At 35.5% G+C, this 21537-nt stretch overlaps 1 protein-coding gene across 1 annotated transcript in view; it reads left to right on the forward strand.

Moving 5' to 3' along the window:
* Nucleotides 1-21537, forward strand: part of LOC140160407 (teneurin-3-like) — a 164677-nt gene that overhangs the window by 25781 nt on the left and 117359 nt on the right. Inside the window, 1 exon segment of the mRNA XM_072183641.1 lies at nt 9939-10048. The gene's annotated coding sequence lies outside the window, so the exon portion shown is untranslated.

Genomic DNA, 21537 nt, shown 5'->3' on the forward strand with positions numbered 1-21537 from the left:
ATTCATGTTACTCGGAGTGCGCTATGTCAGACAGTTGGTTCAGTAGCATTGCAGAGGTTAAATTTTACTTCTCAAAATGGAGTAGATGATGTAATGTCTGGGGGACCCCGATAGGGAGATCTTCCCCGTCTTCTCCCGCATCTTCCCTCCAGCATCACACCTGCTGTATACCAGCATCGCTCATCATTTCCATTTTTTTTTTCCGTCAATTTTTTGTTCAAAAATAAAAATGGTTCAATTGATGATATGGTTGATAAGCTTTATCCCTCAGACAATTGCCATAATCCAAGATAATTTTAATTTACATGGTAGGCAATAGGCGGAACAGTTTATTGTTTAACTGTAGGTCATGAATTCAACCTATATCTGTGACAGTATCTATTGCAAGTATCCGTGCTCTTGGTGTGCCTCGATCTTCCAAGATGATGAGCTTTTCTAGCGAGCTCAAGGTACATAAATCATGTTTTTTGCCGTTGTCGGGGTTTTGTAATATCATAATCATTTTTCATTTCTTGATATGATTTACTGGCATTTATTGATCATAATATTGAATTGCAGACCACCACCAAGCCGGATTCTTAGCATTATTACACGTGGTATATGTTTCTGCCAGTATAATGTGATCTTAGTGAAAAATCATGAAACTCTGCCAGTGTGCTTTATATTTATTATCAAACCCTCTTGTTGTTGATGTAATATTTAAGAATTTGAGAGGAAATTGCAAAAAGTTGATCTGAATAACACCCCAAACAATGCCATAAATTTTACCAACACCTTCAGCTAATTTTAGAAATCCCCGAAAATGCTCATCCGGTTTTGCATTTGCGTTATATTAAAAATATTTTGGATCCAGTCTTGGTTCCGTATCAATGACATGGAATGAAAAACATGGTAAAATGTTGGCGCTTATTTTATAGAGGATGGTCTTTAACTCGCAAGTTTAAACTTTGCGAGTTACACAGGAAGTTGAGTTTCCAATGCAAGTTATATTCCTAAAAAATGTTTGATCTAGAGACTGAAGGAAACCATTTTGAAAACAAAATTAAGGGGGGGTTGCAACAACCCCCTCTTCGTAGTCTGTGTTACAAAATATGGCACAGTAGTTCTAGATTTAAGTTAAGTTTAGAATTACTAGCGACATTGAAACTCACTCGCAACTCAAAGATTTGCTCGCAACTCAAGGTTTGTAACTCTTCAACATGCCACGCCAGCACATATCACAGCTAGTGATGCGCACAAATGCATCCAAACTAATAAAAGCAGCAGGCAATTACATAGACCAGGTAGATTCGTCTCTCAACACCTTCCCATTAGTCCCAGGATCACTTGCCTAACACTCTGCCATATTACCAGTAACTATAAACTTTTTACCTCACGCTTTTTATCCAGATTCCTGCCATACTTGGTAGGAAATATTTGACGGTGTTTTCTAACATCATCCGGGCTTATTATAACGAGGCATACTCTTATACGGGTTGTGATTATAATCAATATTTTAGTGACAATTCTGAAGCATCTTTTGTGTGATATCTCATTATGCTTCTATGAAATGAGCGTTTTTTTGCCCTCAAGTTTGTACGTTATTTAAAGGAGACTTGAGGTACTGGTTAAAATCTGCGGAACTTTTCAACAGATTCACTACTTTCACTGCTAAATTACCACTCTTAAGCAATAGCAGCAAATTATGCATGTTACTAATTTGTACATCTAGGCAAAGCGTAAGGGAAATGGGGAGGGGAAAATGTAGGAAATGTTTAAGAAAGATGTATTTGTGCAGATGGATAGCAAAGGGGGCAAAGCCCAGGGGAGATGCACTCTGAAAGGCAGCTGTACAGGCAAAACCTCTCTTTACTAATTGTTCCATGTTTCCATGGTTGCGTCTTTTATGTTCTGTGCATGCCACAAAGTGGATATTTTTTTTGTTGTCATTGAATTTGGGAGAGATGGCTGCTTGTTCTGTGGAAAATGATTCAAATTTGAAGGGGCAATATTGGTAAGCTTATTGTGTTTAATTAGGGTTAAACGCTCAATCCGCAATTTTAGTGCATTAATAAATTTAACCCGTAGATATATATATATATGTTCATGATGATATTGTAGTCCTAACTATATACGGCACATTTTATATGTCTTGGGAATTTATAATTGACTTGTTTCATCCAAAATGTCATTCGAGCAGTCAAAATTCTTCTCACAAACTGTCAGTGTTACGTGTTACTTAATATTCACAGTATCTTATCATTATGACTAATTAATGTGAAAACCTACTCATTTTGTGGGCTGAATTTTTGATGAAATTGTCTCGTCTCGTTTTATATTTAGATCCATGTTACAACCTTCACAAATGAAAATGAACAGGAAATTAAGTTCTTATCACCGTATTTGAAGAGCATTTTTATACTCCAGTAAAAACATGATGTGATATGCTCAAGCAAAATATTAGTAAATTGTAGATTGTGCAATATCAACATCAAAGCTTATCAATTTCATTCTTTAATTCAATACTCTATTTGACATTCTGCAAAATGTGGAAAAATCCATCCAAATTGGATTTCTAGTTCCTGGATGTATTTCACTGATATTTACGATGTGTCTAATAAGGTACCCTGTGTTAGATTTGGCAAAGAAATCTTTTGAAAAGTTTGAAAAGACAATTGAAAAGACGATTGATTGGTACACCAGGCCGCAGCAAGGTGGGGTGGCCATCAAGATGTGGGGTGGCCAAAATATGGTTATGATTTCTTAAAGGGGCATCATAATTCAAAGAAAAACATAAAAATTGGCTAAAAAGTGGGCCAGCCTCCCCACTTATTGTGGTCCACACATTATACCGTTGGGGGGTGGGACTATACTTTTCAAAAAAAAAAAAAAAAATTTTTTTTAAAGTTTTTATTTTTTCAGTGTCCCTAGACCTAGACAAATGCTAGGATCATTCATGGTTGACCTATAAAAAAAAAATTCAAGATATTTTGTATTTTTAATATGAAAATTGATAATTTGTATTCATGTCATAGTCTATTAATGATTTCAAAATGCATTGCATTTTAATGCATTTTGAAATCATTAATAGATTATGACATGAATACCAAGTATCAATTTTCATATTAAAATAAAAACATCTTGGAAATTTTTTTAATTTTTTTTTTTTAGAACTTAATCAATGTTGGGGTGGGACTTTACTCGAAGGTGGGACTATACTCGCGTCAGTACGGTAATTGGAATTCACAACTACATATCACGTCCATAAAGTTACGATGGATTCAGACTTAAGCAATGAGTTCAGGTGCATGTATAAACCAGAGTTGGGATTTCGAGGGGCAAAAGCCCAGTCATTGAGAATGTTGTAATCATGGTAATGTACTAGTTAAAGGGGAAATAGTAACCCAAAAGGGCTGATTTAACAGAAATGTTCATTATTTTTCAACCAACTTTCACCTGTCTCCCCTGTTACTCCTTCTGGTACGCCCCTGAATGAATTACTTACGCTACGATGGGGAGACAAGCTTGATGAAATCCACCCCTGAGATATGAATTATTTCCAAACAATAAAATACAAAAGAAGTTCACGTTCCTTTCAGCCATATCTCAAAATCAATTGGACAAATCTTGCTTTGTCATGTCACAAATTTCAAACAAAACACTATTGTAGAACCAGGATATATTCATTATATGCCTGTTTACTATGAAATGCACAGGTGCATGGACACTGTCTTACATGGACTTGATTAATATTAAAAACATAGAAAATATTCCCAAAATGACTTGCAGAGTTCCGCAATCATCTGCCAAAGAATATCCATTTCATGTTTCAGGATGACAGCTATACATTTATGCTGCATATTAAATGTATTGGCGCATATTTGATAGTATCAAATGAATAATACAGCGATAAGAGGGGACACTTGATGATTCTTTCTCATCTAGTCAAAACAAGGAAAGTTTCCGGCAAAACGTCGCCTAAGTGAAAATGTACGGTGATGAGCCGAGCCGAGTCAAGTAGGATAAAACTCGCATCATTATTCATCTTTTTAAGTACTCTTCAAGGATATTTCTTTTAAACATATCAATATCCATAATTTTAGAAATGGAAGATTTGTTTTCATTCGATACACTTTTAGTATCGTTTTGTCAGTAAATTGATTTTTTATTGTTTTTCAAGTGGCGCTAATCGATGAAGACTTTTAATAGCTGATTTAATCCGTTGATGTGTTTTGAGTGTGTGGTTTATGAATTGAATGAAGATGATTAAATTTAATAGATGGTTATCTTGTTCAGTACCAAGAAATTGTCAAATATTGGCCATGATTAAATAATAAATATGTTAGAAATGTTCTCTTTTGTGATTTTTATTGTTCCTATTTAGACAAGAGATGGTGTTAGTCCTTTGTTAGTTTGTTAATCTGTTTGTTTGTCTGTTTTTGAAAGCTTAGATAAATTTTGTTTAAAAAGATCCTCTGGGGTCGGAAGGGGAGCATGACCTATAGTGTATAGCGGTGATTGCACTCAAATATTTGCGACAGATAAAGCTGACACACAAGAGGAATGGCATGAGTTATATAAAGATCCCAAGGCTTGGTATAAGGGTTATCATTTCCGCCTCATAGACGATTTTTCTCGGGAGGCGGAAAATGTCCAAAACTTTTGTTTTGATATGTTATTGGCCTTAAATCAAAACATATGGAGATATAAATGCGATAATTGACTTTCTTACTTATTTCATTCTATTAATAAAACAAGTACACTTATTTTTTTTTGTTAATGCGCTGCTTGCTGACCATAGGCTTCAACGTAAAAAGTTCAAAGTTTTGAGATATTTTCTCAAAATATAATACAAGCTATCTTACAAACCACTGAACCAAATCAGCCAATACTAGGCTTGTTTGTACTCATTTTAATGCATTTTACATGCTGATTCCAAATATGGTCATGAAAGTTTACAATTTTGAAATTTTTTTAATTAAAAAAAAAATTGAAACTTGTCGTCTGTACTCGACACCCGCATAGAAAGAGTTTAATGGCTAACACTGGAAAAATATGGCTCCTGGAATTTCATTCGCCTTAATATGCAAGCAAATAACTGCATTTTAATAATAGGAAAGTTTGTGAAAGTTAAAAATGGAAAATGTTTTGCTGTAAAAGTAGGTCACTTATGTCTGGGAAAAAATAATTAGAAGTCATCGTCATAAAAGCTTTCTTTGATTTCCTTCCATGATAGTCACATTTAATTTCTATCCAATCAAAGTTATCGAGTCGAAGCGATAAGGAACATCACTGAATCAGTTTTAATTGACAGTACATTTTTACGTAGATCGTAGAAAATTTAACATGGTTTTGTACTTTGATATTTTATGAATAATTATTATCATGAAAATGATTAATGATCTGTAAAAGCTTAACGCCTGAGCACTGGTAGTAGTACAATGTATAGAAAATGTTGTAAGTAATTCAAGCAACCAAAATACCAGCAAGCTCTAGGCTATGCTTTATTTATCCCAACCCCCCTTTGCCGTACCCCCGCAAAGTGAAAATCCGGCGGAAGATAATTGTCTACAATTGTTGTTAGCATCGGAACCTGATACCCTGTTTGTAGCGGTAACAGATGTAAGCGATGCAAAGCCATGCGCAGTGTTCATCAGTTTAAAAGCTCCGATTCCTCTAACTGACATCACAGGTCTGATGAGGTGTTTCTAGCTAATTATCGCTCATATATCCCCATAGTATTTCTGATATTAGTCTCGCGAGGCCAGAGGTTTGAAAATTTTTAAAGAGATATCTAGAACTTTGAATCTTCAATTTATTCTTGTGACATACTTTTGTGCCTCCCACGTCGACTAGGACGATAGAGTGATTTTGAATGTCGCATCTTCGTTATGGTTTCACAACTTTTGTGATTTGGTTGATGAGTGTCATGCTTTGATAACTACTAATGAGGATTTGCGCTGTTTTTGTAATGATGTTCATTTGCTGCATTATATTTTGATATGTGAGGCAATGTTGGCCTGTTTAGTGTTTACTTTGTCAGCACCAGGCATGTTTCAAAAGTGTGGAAATGGAGCAGGGGGAAGAAATCAGGGGGTAAAAGTAAATTGAAATGGTTGCATAATTTGTTATCAATGTATATTTTGTACATCAGGCTGACAAAATAAACCAGTTCTACATGTACTGGTGGACGGACCTTTCAGTCGGTCTGGCTTCTTGTTCTTTTTTTAATTTTGCAAATGACTCTAAAAATCACCAAAACCTGTAAAATATTTTGCAGTTATTTGAAATATGAAAAAATTGGGTTGGTATTCATTTGTACATATGTACAAGGAAAACAATATTCTTCAATTGTTAAAGCCTGGATTGTTCACCCCATAGATAGAACAGGTTTTTTTTCATGGCCTTAAGAGCTGGGGTATGAACGTTTGGACAGTATTTTTGTGGGACATGAGAGCACATAAGACCTATGGAATTGCATTCTGAATACAAATTTGTCATAGAATTTATATTACATCGTGAATTTCAAAAAATCGAAATTATTTGATATCAGAAGGACATTTCTCGTATTCAGAATTCAATTTGATATGTCTGACGTGCTCTCATGTCCCACAAAAATACTGTGCAAACGTTCATACCAGAGCCCGTAATATCAATTCTGTTACCATGATTTGGGATACAAATTATTGCAAATGAAATCTGGGGCACAAATCATACATTGTAGTTTGTGAAATATCATTTCCTTTTGACAAGTGCCTGCATATGAGACCAAAATATCTATATTTTGCTCTCACATCTGTATGTAAATGTCATAACATGTCCTTTGATCTCCTAGGATTGAGGATGTTATTTATAAACAACATTTGGAACGGGATTGAAATATATTTAGTTTTGATAAAATGTATTATGTCATCTAAAAACATTTTGATTTCATTGTGATTCAAAAGGCAGGAGTTGAATATTGACAAAATTGAGTATGTATGTCAAAGATTTGGTTGATCAGAAATGTATTTTTATGTGTCAAAGCAGAGAAGATGAGAATAGCTGGTCAAAGTACATGTATTTAATCTACATCATGATTGTATTTTGGAATTGGGGCTTTAGTTTAAAACAGACATTTTCTGTCCAAAACATATTCCAGCCAGAGGCGTAGCTAAGTTAATCATAGATCTTGAATTTAAACCCTGGTTTGTGCTAAAATCTAGAGAAGATAATCATCATCTGGCAAGTTGATAATCCCTGTTCAGTATAATTTGTAAATAGAGCAAACAGGGTCATGGCTCAAGTTCATTCTTGGTGTAAATGAGACTATTTATGGCATGATTTAGCATGGTGAGATGGATTTCATCATAATTAAATTGTGAGAAATTTGTCAGGTCAGAATTGATTTCTTGCAGGCAGGGATGAGTGAAGCCAACAGATTTGACCTGTTCCTCTGAGCATACACTAGGATCCCCAACATTCTCATCTATCAGGGGCACAGTTCTTTAATCCAAATACATCTGAACACTCATTGAATGACCTTTGACAATTTGGGTACAAAAACTCATACTCTGCAACTTGAGGTCAAATTTTGCACTATGATTGTTTAATTGAGGTTATTGAACTATGCTATTGGGATGAGGCTATTGTGGTCCATAGTGATATTTTCCAGTGGCTATACCAAACCAAACCAAAACCCCTGTGTTTTACAAAATATCAATAACCAAATATTCCCAAATACTATAGAATTAGACTTTAGAGGAATTGATGAATGACCAAAGAATGTAAAAGAGGAGCATCAAATTTAGGTGAAACCATGAATGAAAAGTGCAAAGACTCAATTATAGTGAATATGGGATGTACTGAAGCTTACAATTAATTATTGTACAGTGTAGGAGAGCAAATTTTTACAGGGTGTTGTTTCCCCGCCCAAAAAAGCCAATTCCGAATAAAAAGGTCCACTTTTTTCTGTAAATAACATTGAAAATCAGTCTTTTTTTTAAATTTTAAAGGAAACATTCACACCACTTTGGGGCATGCTGTACCCCCCAATAAATTATGGGCCTGGGTTTTTTGTGTCTTACTATGGTGGATATGCAGGTGATGATATTTTGGTATTATCAAAATAGAAGAAATCATGAAAACGCACTTTCTTCCACAAATAGCTACAAATCAGTTTCAACTTCAAAATTGAGGGGGAAAAGAACTCTGCAGCAAAAAGCTTTAAAAGACACTTTGAATAAATAAATGCCAATTTAACTATTCAAAATGTCAGAGACAAATTCTGTGATTCAAATGATGGACTCAAATGATGGACAGGCGATTTGGGAACTTTATTTCAGAGCAAATTATGACCCTGCCCATAGGAAAAAAAATAGCCAATTGCGTTCACTCATCATCCCTGCTGTGTAAAAGTCTCAGTAAAAGCTACACTCAATCGGCAAAACTACCATTACATTCATACATCATGTTTACAAGTAGAAAAGAGCTTGTATCTGTCATTGTGTCAGTCATGCCCTTGAATTACTCTTGGCATTGAGAAGGAATCATATGAAACAAATCAATTCCATTTTCCATTGTAGATAGTTTGAAATTCCATAGACCATGCAAAACTATTAGTATTATGACTGCTTACAAAACTATGTCTGGTTTATTCAATTCTAGTTGATCCTATTCTAGTTTTCCTTTATGTGCAAAATTATTGTGAAAGTAAACAAATTATTTCACTAAATCCACTTTAATATACCCTTATGAAAAGTGGAATACATTTCGTATTGTCATAGAAAAGTAAATTTAAACAAGCCTGTTTTTATGCCATTTATTTTTGGTAAAGCAAATAGTACCAATGTCATGTAGTGGCTCCAGTGCCTCCTGTACAAATTGGCCTGGATTTTTCATTTATTTTTTGAGTACTTATTGTTGGATTTGAGTCATTTTTTCTAGGCAATTTTTTTCAAACAGGTGCAAGGTTTCCGAAGAATATTTGTGATCATACTCCACATTGATCGCATAATTGTCTGTATAATTTGGTTTGAATGTTTGCGCATATCATTTGCTTACTGGTTTAGCCGTTCCTGATTAAATTTTATTTGAAAGGCAGAATGGTGAAGTGGCCCATTACATGTATGAACTGTAAATACTAACTATGCTAAGAGCAAACAGGAAATCATGGGTTTTGTGGGATATCTCAAAATTTTGAATAATTTAGAATATTCATTACCTCAATCAGGAATTGATTTTGAGATTATTATCACCGGAAGGATTTTTATTTTGAAGATGAAGAATGATAAATTAACTGTGTCACAGAATTAATAATATTGATGTGTTTCTATCCACAATTTATGTTGGAAATTTCATTAAAATTGTGTGCCAAGCCCCTGAAGAATTAAGCTTTACTCACAGTGAGTAAAATCAATAATTGAATGCATCCTCATTCTCCGACTCCCTTGTTACCATAGCAATTTATTTAATTTCTGGCCGCTTTTTCATTTGATTTAAACCCACTTTCCACCTGAATCATAATACCTTTACACTGAAAATGTTTGCACAAGTTGAAATCTCATTGGTCAACAGTAAGAAGTTGTGTAATGAATAATTCATGAGCCAGTGTGGTTTCCTGTCCTGTGATTGGCCCACAAGTGATTTGGTGTCATTAACACTTGACCCAACCATAGTTGCCAGTATACCAGTGAGTACATTTTGTTGTGATAATTGGTGCACACAGGGTGCAGTGCAGTGGCCTCGCATGCTTGCTCTACTCACTTGTGTGTGCATTCTGATTACAGATTGAGCGGCTTTTATCAAATCAGGACGATCATATTTACAGAAGATATTCACCAAGCCCAAGCTCGTGTTTGCCCCTTGGTGCTGGAATACTGCTACATAATTGGTGTCTAGCTCTTCTTTGGATTCATTTATACTCTGGGATTTATATTAATATACTCAAGCGACATATATCTTCTGGTGTCTTTTTACAGGACCGAGCGAGGAGCAGATTTTCTCTACTCCCTCATTTTGTTTACACCGGAGCATGATGACTTGGAATATTCCTGGACTAGTTTGATGCTGGAATAACAATAGAAAACAGGTAAGCCTGGTTACTGTTAATTCTGGTGCTTTATAAGCAGGCAAAATGATTAAGTTTTATCAGTATAAACAAAGCTGGGTAAGAATCTGGTGTATATTGTGATGTGCGTGTGTGTGCTTTGCCTTTTTGAGAAACCAAGCAACGGAGTAAGATTTGTATTGCTAAGCATGCTGTTAGAGAATGGGTGAGGTAAGTTGAGTAACTGGTATAAACAGTGATTATGAAAAATAACTACAGTAGGACTTTGGTTTTTACCATCTTTATGGTCACTTTTAATGAAATCACATCCAACTTGTTTTATACAGTACATGCACCATGCCTTTAATCATGAATGTCACTTAATGTTTATGTACAAAATGGCTTTAAGCAATAATTTCCTATTTCAGTTTAAAGGGCTAATCATGCATAACTCGTTGAATCAAAAATAATCTTTTTTCAATTGAAAAATGTCATAAAAAGAGGATACTAATTCAAAAGTTATTACAAAATAATCTCAATTGAAAAAAAGTTCAGGTCAACTTGTTATAATAGCCAAACTGCTTGCATCAAGCAGTTTTTACTTGCTTTAATACTGAGTTAATTTACAGGACAATAGCTAAGCTAATAGCTCACATTGTGGCAAAACGTTCAGTCTCACTTTCTGAAAACTTCCCTCCCATTTTGCTCATTTATACACAACAACTTCACTGTGTAGCAGCTTTGCTTTGCTGAAATGAAATGCTATGAGCAAGAATGCTATTTCTATGAGCAATATGATCTTGTTCCTCCCCGTTGCTGTTTATTGTTGTTTTCACTATCTTATGTGTTGAGCCAGGTGTCCCTCAGGCCCTTGGCGCCCCCTCTGGAGTATTGGGTAAACTCTCGCTATCTCATCTTTACTTAGCGCTTAAAATAGCGTAAAGTACATTCTGGCTCTTAAAACACATGCATGCAGAGTTTGCGACTTTTTTCACTATTTGCTCATGGATGTGAAGTTCAACTCGATTTTTTTCTTCTCATTTGAAAGTTTTCTTTAAGATTTTTCAGAAAGATAAGACTGAAATGGCATATGTTTCTTGGGTATTCGTGTGTAAATTAACACGGTGTGTTAGCATTAATTCATGTGTAAATGTGGTTATCAAAAAAGGGCTGCCTCCTTCACGACATCTAGAATGTCAGAACACCACGTTAGCAAGAAGGATTTCCACATGTTTTCACAGCGTTATTTGTCAAGATCTATAAATTGAACCAACCAATACGTAACATCGATAATACGCCTCGAGGTAAAATGAAATTACCTGTCTGACAGGTTTTTGACCACGACATCATCCTCTCTCTCTCATCTCACTGATGATGATGAAGATCATAAGCTCATCGGTGGGCCGGATGGACGGGATCAACTCGGATCAATGCTTTGCCCTCGTCTGTGTTGTGATTTGTAAGACCTCTTGCTACCAATGGTGTGCCTTTACATCTCCTCTGGTATCAAGCTGGATGTCATTGATGGAATCTAACCAGTATTATCACTAATCAAAAGAAAACACCATCAAAAGCTAGTCTTGCAATGCTGACTGACTGCATGGCTAGCTGGCAGTATGGATTGTCTTAATATGAAATGCACAACAATGAGTCTGTGAATTTGAGATGTTGTTTACTGGTTGACCTATGCTATATCAGGGAGTTGTTTTGGTAAGGCCATTTTAAATTTATTTTCTGGTTCTCGATCGTTTGGAGAATTTTTATGAATTGATGAGGGAGGGAGTTTTGTTTTCTTTTTCAATGTAAAGTCAGCATCGTGAGTTGTATTCGGTCTTTTCCAACAGTGGTCGTGGAAAACCAGGAGGCCCTTTTCAAACATGAGATTCTGAAGGTTAAAACCCCCTAGAAAACCACAAAAAGATTTGAAAGTGAAACTTGTTCTTTAAAGGAACTTATTTTATAGCTGTATAAAGTTTTCCTGAAGCATTCCAAAGTCTTCAATTAATCAATTGTTTGAAAAATAGAAATAACAAATCTTGACTGATCACAGAAATTGAGGTGGGAGGGAAGGAAAACAAAAAATCAATTTCATGTGGCCTTGCTGAGATGAGATGGTCTACAGTATCTTTTAATTAATCTGTCTGGGCATCTGCTGACCTCTATCAAAGCTTGTTTATCATTTCAAGTCTTTTTATTGGGGTGTGTTAATTTCATCAAAATATGTTTTGAATTTGTGGAATGATCATAACAGCAGTTTTTTGAGGATGAATGTTTCTGCAATGTGCAGAGTAATTAATGTTATCAATTTTGTATGATAATTTATGATTTCAGACAACATAGTTTATTCTTGTAGGCGTAGTTGATGTGGTTCACATTGATTCATATTGGTGAAAACCCTATGTTGATCTATTAAAAGGCCCTGTAGAACTGGCTCAGTTCCCTCTGATCGCGACACCCGATAGCGAGCGCGAAGCGCAAGATCGAGATGGATTTTGTAATGTCAGAGAGGGTTGTCATGGTCCCATACAGGCACTGAACAAGTGCTAGGCCCTAACAATTTGCTAAATTCACACCATTACTAAAAGGAGTTCACTCAGAAACCACATTCTAGGGAAATTTTGCTATTGAAAGGAAATTTTTGTCTTTTTAGTAAAGAAATATAATTATATACAAAATAGTGCAAAATTTTGCACTTTTATTTTGGAGGGAAATTTTGATTATCTTTCCCAGGAAATAATGCATTTTTCTAGGCATGAATGTTTGTATTGATCATTCACACAGCACATGATCAGGAAACAATGTCTTATTGCGCCTCTCTAGTCTTATTACACCATGGCTGTCTCCTATAATCTTATAAATCCACAAAATGATAAAAACAATTGGCAGACTAGAGCAAATGCCTACAGTTATCTATGGATTTATCTCAAAGATTTTCAAAACATTAGTTGCAGTGCAGTTCCAATATTGTGTACTTTGGAGCAAGTATTGACACTACGGATGAACAGCTTGGAATTTGAACCCAGGATAAATTTGGATAGGCAATCCCTATCTTGTTTGCAACTTTTTGGAGAGAGCAAGCTATAGTGTTATTTTAAGGCGGTATTGTTGTATTTTATATTTTATAAATCCATTACGATGATTGTGAAGTCGGGTCCACTTACCAAACCTACAAAATTTAAGGGTGTCTGATGAAAAATAGGCTAAACGGAACATTAAAATCACAAAATTGGTCAGTTTTGTCCCAGTAAGCAGTATTAAGATCTCGAGGTGAGTTAAACCATAGATACTCCACCTCAGTCGGTACATCCTTGCTGGTTACAGTGGCAAAATTTCATGGCGTCCTTCAGATGAGGGCGCCATCTTACAATTACATGCAAAAAATTGGGTGACTTTACAACGTCTGCCATCAAAATTTCCAATAAACATGCACCAAATTGTGTGACTTTTCAATGATTTGACCTACAATTCAGACTTAAGATGTATAAACCTTGTCTGATCATGGTCTGATCAATTATTACCCTTGTCTAATCAATTATATGCTGAGACTGAAAGCAGGGAATCAATCAACCAACCTCATGTATCTGTGATCGCGATTCTTCTTTTTGGGTCAATTTATAAGGCTACCATTGAGCTAGTCCATGACATGGTAAATTGAGCAATGTTTGAGACAATTAACTGTGACAAATTTGCAAGATTGGTTATTTCTGGTGGGGCCTTACATTTTGCTTTCTGTTCTTGTTAATCTGTTCCCTACTTCTGTTGTCTTCAATTTCCTGTCCTATCCATAAAGAAACTGTGTATTTCCTTCATTTAACAAAAGCATTATTGTAAAGCAACTTATTTGTATGTGCATTGTAATTTGTTGTTGCTGTGAAAGATTTCAAATTATGATGTAAAATTTTTGTGAAATATTCAATAATTTCATAATATAATTTGATTAATAGTCTTAATGGTGCATGGTGGACCTCTTAAACTTGCTTTTAAAGTGAATTTCTGTGAAATACAAATGTAGGTGAGTTTTGGCCATTTTGTGAAAGAAACTAACTGCAAAAATAAAACATTTTGCAGTAACTAACAAAGCATTTTGGGAAAAATTCACTGAACTTTTTGAGAGTGAAATTGGAGCCAATTAAAATGCGACTTTCAACAATACCATGCATGATTGCTTTGTTATTCTATACTGCTAATTATGCTCATCTTATTGTGTACAGGCCTAGTTTTGGACCAGTAAATGAGCAACGCATAATCATTGAACCTAGTTGTGATCCGTCTATGTAAGCTTAACATGACCCAACCAATGTTATGGCCGCCGGCTTGTTTTCTCAGGGACCCGGGTGTGTTTCTCAAGTCTGCGATCTCCTAACGCTCTTGTTTCTGAAACACAAACCCAGTGGGAACTTGGCCATACAGACTTCCAGCAGTGTTTGTTTGAAAGTCAGGAAAGATACTGTCACATACTAAATGTTGTATAGAATTGAACCCAGTTTTGTATTTCTTCAAACATTAGGGGGAAATTGAATTTGAACAGAGTGTGACTATAGGCCACAAATATGCAAGGTAGGCATTGTGTGGAGTTGTGATGAATGGATTGGTATTGGTTGATAACTTTGTCAAGTATAAGTTGCCAAAATGTTGCCAGGTATGAAACAAGAAATCGGTATGTATTTTGAGATTGTGCAAATCAAATAAATCTACAAAGCCTCCGCTCTTCAAGACTGTCATGGTATAAATCAAGCTTGATCAAAAGGAGTTGAGACTTCCTAAGATGAATAGTATTCATCTTACTGAGGTTAAATAGTATTCATCTTACTGAAGAGATAGTAATAGTAGTCATATTCATCTTACTGAAGATGAATAGTATTCATATTCATCTTACTGAAGATGAATACTATTCATTGAATAGTATTCATCTTACTGAGGATGGATTTAGTATTCATCTCAGAATGCTCAATCCAAAGGAGTTGTGACTTCATGAAGATGATTTGGAAGTCAAAACCAAAAGGAGTTGAAACTTTCTGAAAATGAAAAGTATTAATCTTCAAGGAGTCTCAGTGATCAAAAGGAGTTGAGAATTCCTTAAAATAAATTGTATTCAATCTAGGTAGTCAAAACCAAAAGGAGTTGAGACTTCCTTAAAATAAATAGTATTCACCTTCAGGAAGTCTCAACCAAAATAAGCTTGAACATTTGGAACTGAATGATGCATATACATGTGTATGGTTACTGATCAACTTCCATAATATCGAATAGTGCAAATCCACATCTTGTGCAGATTAATATTATCTTTCGAGAAAAAGTGATTTTTTTCTCTTTCAAACCGGGGAGTAAAAGGGCAGTGACAAACAGTGAGTATACAAACAATGCACATTTCACGATACCCCACAGCAATCAGTGATTCATACTCTTTCACTCAGGCAATTCTAACCATTTTTAATATCATTGGATGTTTAGATCAATATTGACCTTTTTGGTAATCAGGAATAATTGTGTGGATGTATGCGGTATATTCACTGAATATTGCTATTCTTTATTGTGCATTCACAGCCTCTTTGTATTCTTCATAAACTTGGGGTAAGGGTGTTTCTAATTACTGAGATTGAGAAGCTGTGGTCGGCAGAAGACCTTAAGCGAAGAGAGCAAACAATTGTGATTTGAGACAGGTTGACTGTGGATGGTGTGTAGCTGCAACAATGGGCAATCACATTCACATGTTATTAAAAGCGTAGGGGAGGGGGAAAGGGTCAAGACACCACATGTGTACTTAAAACTGAACATTAAACAGCCTAAAGATAGAAGCTAAAAGAGCTAAATAGAGAGGCTTTTAAGAATTGAATAATTAATTAAATGAGGCTTCACATCTCCTCCAGTGCAGAATTTCTCACTATTGTCGTCTTTTCATGAGTATTTTAGTTTCACAAAAAGGCTTTAAGGAAAATCTGTAGTTACGTTCAAACAGAAAACGATGAAAGGAACCTCATTTTCCCACTTCATCTTTTTGAGACATAATCCCTTGCCTGACATCCTGCAGTGTCACATACTTTCAAAAAACAACTCCCAATCCTCAAATCCCGCTTTCTTTTCCCTTAAAAAGTCACTGCACGATTTTAATTACTTATTGTCACAGCTATTGACACAGACTTGTTTTATCGCTGCAGGGCTAGAGTACAAATCAGTCAGAGTTTGTTTCAGGCATGTTTCAAGAGTTTGGATTCGGAAGAAAAGCGTCAAAGTGCACCTCAACCACGCGGACACTGTAAAGGTTCTTAGCCAGGAATTGATGCAATTATTATGACAGTTAATTATATCAATGGTGAGAGATATTTCACTGAAGATGAGAAAAAAAATGTATTTTGATTTATTGAGATTGATGCAAATTTGCTCAAAGCTCCGTAGAGAGGTGTTAATTCAATTTTGGCGCAAGAATTGGACAAGTTAGTATCTCAAATGATCTGCCCTATGGACCGAGACTTGTCTACTCGCTGATGAAAATATGGGTGACAAATATGCTAGCCTATTTATTACTCATTGTCTGTTAGGTAAACATCATATTGATTTATGTAATGAAATGATGGAGTGAGCAGGAAGTGTCACACACTCAGACTGTAAATTTCATCAATCAACTTGGTCGTCTTTTGTGATTCTTTGACATTGATTGGGGGCAGTAGTCAGTAGCTGTGAGAGTATCAAATTTTGACAACAGAAAGTGACTTTTTCTTACAAGATGGATGTTGCAATCAATAAATCTGTAAGACTAGATGGGAAATATTAAAGCTTCCCAGCCTCTTGAGTGCTGATGCATGTTTACAGTTTGTAATTGTTCCAAATGAAAGATAAATATTCATGTAATAAATATATAGAGGATTGCAGTCACCAAATTTGTAATGATTCAGAAGTTGACATGTAAGAGGTAATTGAATGAAGTAATCATTGGAAAGGAGGACATCCTTAGGCCCAGGACCTTCAGTACTCTAGACTAATGCTTTGTATGAATGGTTGAGGCGAGGCTGGTTGAATTTGGGTGTAAGTCATATGATAAGAACTGATTTCTCCTTCTCCCTCTTTCCACCATGCTGGCCATGCACCATGGCAAATATGGTACAGAGTAGCACTGGCTTCTGAGCTGTACTCTGATACCTGTATGATGATTTATATTTTCCAACTGTAGTGAAGTACTGGTAGTTCCACAAGAGCATCTATTGGATCTTATAGCATCCAAGTAGCCCTACTTCTGAGGCAAGGCTCAGGTCTGGAATCAAATTTTGCCAGCTTCAGGAGCTATTCGAGAGGTGTCAACGGTTTGTGGAATGGGCTAGTTCTCGGAGTACAGAGTTCACAGTAATTTCGGCAAAGGATATAGTGGGAGTGGGACCGTGGGATCTTTGGTGTTCAACGAACAGGATAAGTGGCTGGTATGATAGTAGATCCCTGGGATCTAGTCCAAACTATGCCCTACTTCTCATGTGGCTCTAGTTCTAGGAATCAAATTTGCCAGTATCTTCAGGAGCTTGGAGGTGAATATTAATCTAAAGAGAAAAGTTGGGTGTTGGTAGTGGTAGGACCCCAGGGTAGGACTTGTTTGCCATGAAATCCCAGAAAGGGTGGGACAGAGGGGTGGTCCCAGGTGGAACACTATTGTACATTTATAATGAGAATCATATCTCACAAAACCCATACATGAAATGTCAGGATGTTCTTTCAACCCAATGTGTAAAACTTTCATTCAGATTTCGCTAATCTCATTATATCTCTTTGTTTCACGACCACAGACAGTGGCAGCTTTGTTTCCGTTTTATGGAAAAATAAAACACCATGCCTCGCTAGTTTTGCACAATGCTAGTGATAAGGATCTTTTAAAACAAGTTTTCATAAGTAAAATAATGTTGAAATCACAAAAGTCAACAGTGGTGGTCTTTGAGGGTTGGAAATTCAAGGCAAATTGCTGCCGTTTTATCATTGGTGCATTAGATGGTCACCGATAAGGTGAAATTTATTCACATTGATATTGATTTGTTCCTGTCATTGATAATAATCTGATGATTTTGGTTTAAAATATGGCTATTTTGTTTTTAGTGTTACATGTCCGAACACCTGGTGTTTCAAGTATTGGGTATTTTTCTAGGCTTTGTATTGTAGAGAGGGTGGGCACACATTTCAAAACTACTCAGTGCTATTGAATAAAAACGTTTAAGCTTACAAACACCTATAGGCTTACATGTCACTAAAAAAATCACAGATATTGTTTGCAGAATATAAGCTGTATTGTAGTCAGGAGCAGAGCTTTTTCCATGTTTTAATACTATAGAGACATGTGTATAGGCACATACGCAAGATTTATTTTTTTGGGATGCAGGACTTTCAAAAAGTGGACCATTTTGAATGAGATGTGTGCTTATGCATATTTTCAAATTGGACTTAACCCCCTAAAATTGCTCGCTTGGACTTTTTGAATGCATTATCACCCAAAAATCAACCTTTTGTCAATTTTTCTCCCACTTTTGGACCTTTTTTTGGAAAAATTACAAAAAGTAGACCTTTGTGGATTGGGGGTGGGTGGGGTGCTCCTGCACCCCATGCGTATGGGCCTGCATGTTTCAGGTTAGCAAGTTTCAGATTTACCTGCATTTTAGTCAAATCAATGTATGTCATCATGAAAGCTGAAATCATGGTGTCTTTGGTTGGTTCATTTACCAAGTAATGTTCTCTATTGATCAGGTCATCAACCCTTCAATGCAGGTCATCATGTAATATAATAAAATGATTTGAATTTCCTCAAGAAACCAAAACCCTATTTTCTGTTTTGTAAAAGAGAACACAAAGAATCTGAAGTATGAACACCTTATTTGCTGTTGAAACATTGTGTCATACTACTTCTATTGTTCTCTGTGTAAATTTGTACAAGGAAACAAACTCCTACTTATTTGATGCTGGGTGGAAGAGGACAAGAGCTACTTGAGATTTTGAAAGTGGGTACATTTTCATAATTACAGCGGCTACTTTGCACCTAAGTGTGGTATACCATTGGTACACAATATGGACTGAAGTAGGCGCCAGGGTCAGTCTTGTTGGTCAGCGCCACTTTACGGACATTTTTCTGCAGTTTGTGTCGCCACAGATAATCAGAATTCAGGTTTCTATTGCTTTTTTGGATGAATTTTGACAACTTGAGAATTAAATCCAGGTTGTTGAATTAATGAATGAAAATGAAGAAGTTTGGTTGGAGCTAGCGGTGTGGAATCAAAAGAAAATGGAAGTGTATTAATACGGAAACACAACAGATGTTTGATGGAAAGAGAGTAAACAAATTTGAAGGAGGGATATGAAAAGGGTCAACATTGAGTCACGTATAAAAATGACCATTGTGGTTGAGTAGATTATTGGAGGTGGTTTACCAAGAATTTGCTCAATTTAATCATGTTAAATTACATTATCATAACAATAATGAAGTAGGCCTATGTATGTCTTATTAGTTTAGTGTTATGAAGTATGTGTGCTTTATTAGTTCATTGTTGTCAAACAAAACGTTTTGGACTTTGTCTAATTAGTCAGTAGCGGTTTCGGTGTAAAATATGGCCATCATGACTCGATATCATTTCCTGGCTAATTATCAGTAATCAAGTAATCTTCTAGCTTTTGTTTACGATTTAATTGATATGAAGATATAATTAACAATAGTGTTTGCTTTGCGAAGGAATGTTTTCATGATACAACCTGTTTTTAACGATAACAAGAAAATGAAATATTTGATGAATTAGTCATGGTTTTATTTTTGCAGTGGCTACTTGTGCTATGCTACTATAATTGGGGGTTTAATGAGTGTGTCATATTTTAATCTAGCAACAAGAGAATTAGTAATTGGGAAATAACCAAAATATTGATTTACTAGTACTACTAATTAATTTGCATGTTCCAATATTTTTGCAACAGCTTGAACTCAAGTTATTGACCCTAGTTGTGTGGTACTAAATATAAATTTTTTTTTCAACTTTTGAAATCTGCTGCCAAATTCAAAACACCATGTAATGCATAAAAAATGTTTACTCATTTTTATCATGCCAGTTCATCCAAAATTTAAGAGGTGTTGAAAAATTGTGATATATCTGCCAGTGGTAATTCATTTGGTTTCTAAAAACATCCCAAGCCGCAACCATTATCTATTTCCTCAATATTTACACCTTTCAGCATTTCAGAGGCAGTTTTAGCTTGATTTATCGGCAATTTTTTTCTTCATTTCCATAAAGATGTTTGGATTTGACTTGTAACCCTGGCATACCATCTACATTTATTGGAGCCCTCCCATCCCATGAGTCATTGTAGTAATTCTGTCAGCACCATCCAACCCCTGCTGGAGCAATGTGACCTATGACCACTTGTTTGGCAAAGCATGGGCAAAGAAAGGAACTCTTCATCATCTGGGTTTTTCCCAAGATCAAGTTTTGAAGGAAATGTGATCGTCATCAGGTGATTGGAGTGTGTGGAAGAGATCAGTTACCTCAGATTTGTATGAAATTGGAACCAGACAAGAAAGATTTGTCCATGACTTGTCATAATTGTACATTTTCATTGCTGAAGGAAGATGGAAGCTGACCTGTTGTACTGTTCCATGATCCAGACTTTTGGAAATACTACTAGTAAAATCTTTGAGTTGCTGATGTATAAAATACACAATGTAGTACCATAGACCCTAGAAAGGAATAGAGTCTATGTTCACTGATGGTATGAGTATGACCAACAACAGCAACATACACCTGTTGTATATTGGCTTTATAGTCTAGTTTAATAAAGAAAGTGCTCATGAAGGAACTTGAAATACCTGAAATTGTGATATTCAATTGATTGTATTTTGAGATAGACCTTCAAAAGGAGATCTACGATTTAACCAAGAACCTCTGGTTCTGGTGAAAACCAATTTTGGGTGAGTTCAAAGTGTAAGACTTTGCTGCAATACATTGTACCACATTTATAATGCAATGAAACTGAGATTTTGAACTTTGTGTGTTCTTTGAATTTTGCATACAAATGATCTTCTGCCAGTATCCATGGAGATGAAGGTGAGTCTAACAAACGCTCAACGATATTTATTTCTTGCTATATTCTGTAACAACTAATAATTCAGAATACAAAATTTCATACCATAGCCATAGTGCAATTGAATTTAGATGATTATGCTGGTGTTTTTTATGTGATATGCATGCATGTACAATTGTATATATCATGTATTTCTGATTTCCAAATATCTGTAGGACTTTTATTAACAAAAAGGATCTTCTCAAATCTCAACTATCTTTGATTTCAAACTTGCACTCATATATCACTCTATATTTCAGTACTTGGTGTTCATTTCTACTGGAATGACATCTATAGCCTAACCTAAATTGAATCAAGGGAACTGTATAATTGGTAATGGACAATATCATTGTCAATGTCATCTGACCTTTATATCATGCTTATTGTTATACCAGCAAACTACTGGTGGTCATATCTGGTAATCCTGGTATAGGTTTATACATGTACAGGTCATTTTGATGGGATTG

The sequence above is a fragment of the Amphiura filiformis genome, chromosome 9, assembly GCF_039555335.1.
Source record: "Amphiura filiformis chromosome 9, Afil_fr2py, whole genome shotgun sequence".
NCBI lineage: Eukaryota > Metazoa > Echinodermata > Ophiuroidea > Amphilepidida > Amphiuridae > Amphiura > Amphiura filiformis.